Below are 7,367 nucleotides of genomic sequence, written 5' to 3' on the forward strand. Positions count from 1 at the left end.
CATGGCCTCTCGTCTGTATTGGTACACGCACATATGTGTGCGTGAAGGCACCCCTCCGCTCTCCCTTCCCTTCCTCACATTCGTGGTTCAAAGTTAGAAGGTGGGAGATAATCACTTCTAATAATTTCCAAAGCCTACAAATAATCTACTGTCTTCTCATCTTTAAACTCGTCACTCCATCCCAACTCAGAGTTTCTCGTTTTCGCTGCTAAAAGCAGTGGCGGCGCCAGAAATAATTCGTTGCAGTTGCTTAGCAGTTGCTGTATGAATTCAAGAGGTTGCTGGTCAAAAAAAAAAACCTTGATCAAAACACCTGAATTTGCCGGGAAGACATTTTCGGCACGGGGGTTGGGATGGTTGCGGTCCCATACGAGGCAAGTTTACAGTAGCCCACAACAGTTACAACAACAGACTAATCGCACCACTGTGATTCACGGTGGTCGTATCATTTGACAGTTCAACGTGCGCCGTCCTATCTTTTACATTGAAATGACTGCATTCGAAGTTCGGACGGGGCGGCTCTTTCTTTGATGATTGCATAATGATCTGTCATTGCGCAAGGTGGGAAAGGAATGCGGGACTTTCATTCAGAGTGCTGTTGCGTTACCGCTCAGCTCACCTACAGATACTCGCACTTCATCTGCGATATAACTTAAGTCTTGTTTTGACAAGGCATACCCGAGTCTACAATATGATCGCATTTTCGACATTGATCCCCTGTACAACGTGCACGAGCGCAACGCCAGCTTAGATGAGCACGGCTGAAGTGAACCTAGCATAGAGCTCTAGGCACAGCAGATCTTCAGTGGTGGAATGGCATCGGCCTGAAGTTTAAGTTGCCGTTAGTTGAAACTTGGCTTTTGCACCTAAGCGCCGCTTAATTCAGCAGCAATGATAGAATGATCCCCAGGTGGAACAAACAACATATAGTTCTCTCAATAAACAGACCGTCATCAGCTGTCCTGTTAATAGTGGTGAATTGCACACCTCTGACCTACCGTTGCCAGAGTACATTCCAAAGCATTCATATTAGTTGCGCGGTAGGTCTAAAATGAAGACCTATGTGGAATATTAATACAATAGTTGCCATTATTGTTGATACTATTATATTTCATAATACTTCTATTAAGGGCGGGTCATACCAGGCTACGGTAAACCCATCCTTTGGCATGAGCCAAACCTAGAATCTAGTTCTACTTCAAAGCAAAATAACATGTCGTGCTGCGACGGGCAAACTTAATGACCAAACGGTCTAGGCCTACCTTAAAACAATGTCTTGATCACAGGACGTCTTGCAATATTCCCCTTTAATCCATACGGTTAAACATGCCAACATTGCTAGCAAGCAATTTGGAATATTTGCTAACATTGTATTGCTAATTCAGAACGATAGGCTATTTTAATTTCTTCCATTTCTTCAGACATTTCCCACATACAAAATGCCTCATGCATAAATATATAAGATTATGCTAATTATATTGTCTTAACTAAAAAGGAGGAATTTACAACACATTAATATATCAAGACACGTTGTGTGATTCACAACACAAAATGAAAGCAGAACTGTTTACCGAGGCTACGGCGTGCATTAGGGGCCAGATAGAACTACAGGTTGCAGTCTTGCGTTTTGTGAAGTCGAGGTCGTAACACCAGAGACGGTCTCGAATGAAAAGCTATGCATATTATTTATACGACAGGAATGGTCGGAATGGTGACGGGTAGCGGTGTCATTCGGCCATAGGTTTAGTTGAACATATTCAATACCAATTTACGGAAAATTGCATTGTTCAAAAATATTGTTTGACAAAAAAATCAGGGGTTGCTCTGGGGTTTCTGAGTAATTGCTTGGGGTTTCTATAGCAACGGCAAGCAACCCCTTGGCGCCGCCCCTGGTTAAAAGAAGCATTTTTAGGGGGGTTTAACAAAGGTTTCAAGAGCTCCAAGCTCAGGGTCAGAAATCAACGAAAGGATCGAAAATGCCATATAGTCTAGTCGTGATTTCATGAACCCGGAAATGTTGAGTACCCTAAAGTTTTATTGTAGTAGTCTTATCTTAACAATATATTTATGCTAATTATGCAAATTGCTCAAAGTGCAACTTTGGGCAACCAAGCTAAATTCTATCCATTATGCCCATAGATGATATTTCTGCAATAAAACTTTAGGGTACTCAACATTTCTGGGTTACACTATTGGGCCTATGGAGATCACGACTAGACTAATAGGCAAAGTCAGGAGAGAGGGGAATTATCGCTCAGTGGTATGCCATTAATTATAGTTCAATGAGGCAACAGTTGACAGTCAAGTGTGAATGGGGTGGGCTTGGATGTCAAATGGGCGGGTGCAGGTGTCATCAATTAGCTCCAATTAGCTAATCAGCAATTCGGACTCCTGTATGACAGTGGTAAAAACAAATAAAAATGAAAATAAATGTAAAATAAAAACTGAAAAGGCAATGCTATGTTCTTGACTTGTTAACATTGCACGCCAGGAAGCACAGTGACCAAAAGTTAGCAGAAACTTTGACAAGAGCTGCAGTCGAGGAAAACATCCGTCTCTGAAAACACGTGTTTGGGTGAAAAGGTATTTGCTAGGCCGCTTACGAGGCTATTTCCTGCCTGCATATAACTTGCAAACTTATTCCAGAAAAACTGGTGCAGCCATACTAGAGAACAGCAGAAGTGACAGGTGTCAGGTGGGTACATATTACAGTATATGCACATGTACATTCCAACTACCGAATCAATAGGGATGTTTTTGAGGACTGATATTACAAAAATGGCTAGGTAATTTCACTTTCCTTTTCTCTACCTAATATCTAATACCTAATACCTCTGTCCAGCCACCAGTTCAAACTAAATAACTAAGAAATAAGATTATTTTTTGGTGAAAGGTGAAAATAAGTTCAAAAATGTAAAAAAAACAATCTGAAAAGACATCAGTCTGCTCAAAAGAACACAAGGAATGCTGGCTTGTTCCAATCTCAGGCTGTACAAGTTTGCCTCAAACAGCAAAGAGGTCATGGAGGCTTTCTCATGTGAAGATCGCGCCACAGATATTCGTGCATGAGTACGTGCAGTGGTTCAGTTGATAGCCGTTCAATGTTTGGTCCTGTGTGTGTGTGTGTGTGTGTGTGTGTGTGTTTGCGTGTGTGTGTGTGTGTGTGTGTGTGTGTGTGCGCGTGCGTTGGGGTGTGTGTGTGCACGTTGGGGTGTGTGTGTGTGTGTGTGTGTGTGTGTGTGTGTGTGTGTGAGAGAGAGAGAGAGAGAGAGAGAGAGAGAGAGAGAGAGAGAGAGCGAGAGCGAGAGAGAGAGAGAGAGAGCGAGCGAGCGAGCGAGCGAGCGAGCGAGCGAGCGAGCGAGCGAGAGAGAGAGAGAGAGAGAGAGAGAGAGAGAGAGAGAGAGAGAGAGAGAGAGAGAGAGAGAGAGAGAGAGAGAGAGAGAGCAATGGTTCAGTTGCCCAGTTTGATGCTGTGTGGACTGTGCAGTGAGCACAGAAATGTTTGTCACTGTGCAGCTGGGCTCATAACTGCAGGATGTGAAAGTCTGAATGACTGCAGTAGGTACTGCTGTGTGGAAAATAAATAAATAATTATGTGACTACATTATAACACTAAGGTGTGGCTCATGTGTGAGTCATTATCTGATCTACCTGCAAACATAATTAAAGACACACCACATAGTACTCAGGTTGTGTGTGGACCTCTGTCTCGTTAAAATTAGAGAGCCCCCGTCTAAATAACATAATTATAGCCTATCTAGTGGGGAAGGCTAATTCAGAAGTGTGTTTCATCGTGTCACATGTGATGAAAAAGAAGAAAAGTTTGAGGAATCTGTGTTTCTTTAAACGATTGTCCCACCTACACACCATGCCCATCCCCAAACACATTCTTTCCACCAGAGCACGTACCGTACGCAAGTGAAAGGAAACTGCAGTAGACACCTCTGCCTCACTGAGCTCACACACACAGGTAAGTAGCCTGCTGGAGTCTATGGCAGTCAAAAAATAGAGCTATTACATTTTATCATATATATTTCTAGATTGGTGTTACCATTTGTAGATCAGAGCATGGTGTTTGAACCAGAGACTTATTTGCATCTAATTTGAGGGATTTGCTTGTTGACTGGTATTGTGTTTTGAACATCATAATAAACTGCTGATCGGAAGGTGCAAGATGGTGAAATCTGCTGATGGACAATAGAAATATTCTGCAATGGATTTTGGACATAAAACATCTCTGTTGTCTTTATTTCTATAGTAAAACTAAATGTATTGTACTAGTTCTCCTCTTCCCTGCACTCTGTAATGTTCCCCACGTCATCATTACCTGCTGGGCCTGATCAACAGGTTTAGATCTGTTTACTGGAAGTAAAGGCAACACATTCACTCTACCTGAAAGACACTCCTCGTTTGAGGACCTAAAAGACAAACACTCCTCTCTTGAGGGCGTTAACACTAGAATACCACGGAGGGGTCAATTGACCTTTTTACCTAAAAGACCCAGAAGAGGGTCATTTGACCCTTTGGACCCCCTGCGGACACTCCTTTTGTTGTGGAAATGTGGCTGTTAGCAGCTCACAGCTGTCACGTGTGTGTGTGTGTGTGTGTGTGTGTGTGTGTGTGTGTGTGTGTGTGTGTGTGTGTGTGTGTGTGTGTGTGTGTGTGTGTGTGTGTGTGTGTGTGTGTGTGTGTGTGTGTGTGTGTGTGTGTGTGTGTGTGTGTGTGCGTGCGTGCGTGCGTGTGCGTGTGTGCCCATATGGTGGATTTATAAACATATGGTGGATTTTTATGCAGTGAATCATCAGGATCAACGAGAATTTGGGATCAAAACTCTAAACATTTATGCTTAAGAAAAATACAAAACAAAACATATTTACAATGAATGCAAAAGCAACTGTTTTCCCAGTTTTCGCGTGGAAGGTTGTTGCAGAAGTAACTTATTTTTGTGTGCCAAAAATAGAAGAAAAAAATTACAAAGAAAAAAGCATATTTACAAAGAATGCAAATGAGTGAAATACATTTGAGCAGTCACTAACAATTCTGGCACTGCCATTGCTCCTTTCGGCATTTCCCACATGTGTATTTGTAACAGTCATCACAGCGCACTGTTGCACGATTGTTCTTGCATTTGATTTTAGCCTGACACTTGGCTCTTTGTCCGAGTTGTGGTGTTGAGGGTTGTTGCCGAAGCAATTGCTCCTTTTGGGCCTTTTTCATACCCACGTGGGAGTGAGCCAACCATCTTGCCAGTTCAAACAGGAAATCCACCCGTCTTTCCTTTCTCCCGGTGCATAGTTATTAGAGCACGTGGGCATTCAGTGCTGCAATGTCTATCATGTTGTAGAACACTGCTACTGGCCAGCGCCTTGTTCCTGCGCGGACAGTGTATTCCCGCACCATCTGGTCCATGATATTGACGCCGCACTTTGTTGTGTTGTAGAATGTGATGGTGTTTGGCTTCTTTTTGGTGGTTTCCTGTGTCTGAATCGTGCTGTGCATGCTGCTGAGAACATACACAGTCTTCTTCCGCTTGGGTGCATACACAGTCAGTGTGGCACCAGTGGATGAAAATACCTGGGTGGTAAATTCATCGCGGTGCATCTGTCGAATTGACGGTGGGATTTCTTGGCGAATCCTGTTGACTGTGCCAAGGATGGTAGAATTCCGGCTAAGTAGTCGTTTTGCAAGTGACAGTGATGTAAAGAAATTGTCTGTGGTAACATTTCTGCCCTTGTCCAAGAATGGTTCCATCAGCCTCATGACTACACTCTCAGACACTCTCTCCCCACGAGGCCGAGTGGGGTCCTTGCCAAGATATGGGAGGATGTTGCAGACATATTTGGTTTTCAAGTCACACGCCACCCAAAACTTGATACCAAACTTGTCTGGTTTAGTTGCAATGTACTGTAGGAAACAGCAGCGAGTCTTGCACGGGAAAAGTTGTTCGTCAATGGTGATGTGTTGACCAGGGATGTAGGATGTGATGCAGTTGGTGACAAACAATCCCCATATGTTTGAAATTGGATTGGATTGGTCAAATAGTCACCTGCAATGTGGAACTCTCCTCATTCGTTAGGCAAAAATGATGTTACTTGTTATATACTAACCTGATTATCATAGTTTTGATATGACATCTTCCAAAATGTTCCAAAATATTTTATCCCAATTCCCTAACACTATCTTGAAAATTTAGCAGACTATTCTGCATATGATGCCTTATATGAAGAAAATGTGCTGACATGTTTTCAGGACAACCAGTACACTGAGAATCAACCAATTGGGATAGATCAACAAGGTACATTCATTTGAAAAGTGTACTAAATGTAAGCTGATTGTGTTAACTGTAGGATACTTGTACATAGCCATTTGCAAGGATGTAGTAAATGATTGAGACATGTCACTGATTCTTGAGAAAGTGGCTAAAACAGGTTGTAATCTTGAAAGAAAAAAACGAAGTGAATTACAAAATAATATGGTATATCCTGGAAGATAAAGGTCTTGGCTTTTCAGAAATGCACAAGGCCAATCTCCCCATTTTGAATTTTTTTCAGAAATCAGGTTTTTCTCTGATCATACCTTGTTTTTTTGTCAACACCGTCAGACACAATAAAAAGCAATAAAAAGTTTTTAAGTGATTGTGTGTGTTTGGAGTTTTTAAGTGATTGTGTGTGTTTTTTGGTTCACACATATGCCTTTAAATGTTGAAAATTCACTTTCATTCTATTTTAATACTGCTTCATGTGTTCTAATTAAAAAATATGTGCTGTCAGACAATGCTTACTTAATGGCTAAATAGATCAAACATTTTTTTGTAATTTCACAAATATTCGTGTAGGCTTAAATTTGCTATTACTTTGGTAATTCAACAACTCCAAAGGAAAATTTTGTAAATGTCCAAAACTCCTTCTTACGGTGGTGACTTAAGAACTGACGGTGGTGACAGTAATCTGAAGGTGGTGAAAGTGACCTAATTATTACCTACATTTAGCAAAATAAATAGCCCTCTCAAGTCAATGACATCTAGCATAAACACTTTATTTTTGTGTGTGCACAGCTTGTTTGTGCACGTGTTTTTTCTTCATTTGTTAGATACTCTAGGAAGTAGGCCTAGATTATTGAAAATGTGGCATAAACAGGTTTTAAGTTGTTCAAATCCAAAATATAGAGGTGTATTATCATAGATGAAGGTCTTGGCTGTGCAGTGAATGTATTGGCCAAGCTCCCCATGTTTTACATTTTTCATAAAATGGGCTCGTTCTTGGTTTTGTCAACAGTGTCAGACAGAATTAGAAGTACAAAAATATATTTACTGTATTTAAGTGAATTACTTTTACAATTCAATATACTTGTAGATACTTATTGGAAGC

This window comes from Engraulis encrasicolus, unplaced genomic scaffold (assembly GCF_034702125.1).
Source record: "Engraulis encrasicolus isolate BLACKSEA-1 unplaced genomic scaffold, IST_EnEncr_1.0 scaffold_26_np1212, whole genome shotgun sequence".
NCBI classification, from domain to species: domain Eukaryota; kingdom Metazoa; phylum Chordata; class Actinopteri; order Clupeiformes; family Engraulidae; genus Engraulis; species Engraulis encrasicolus.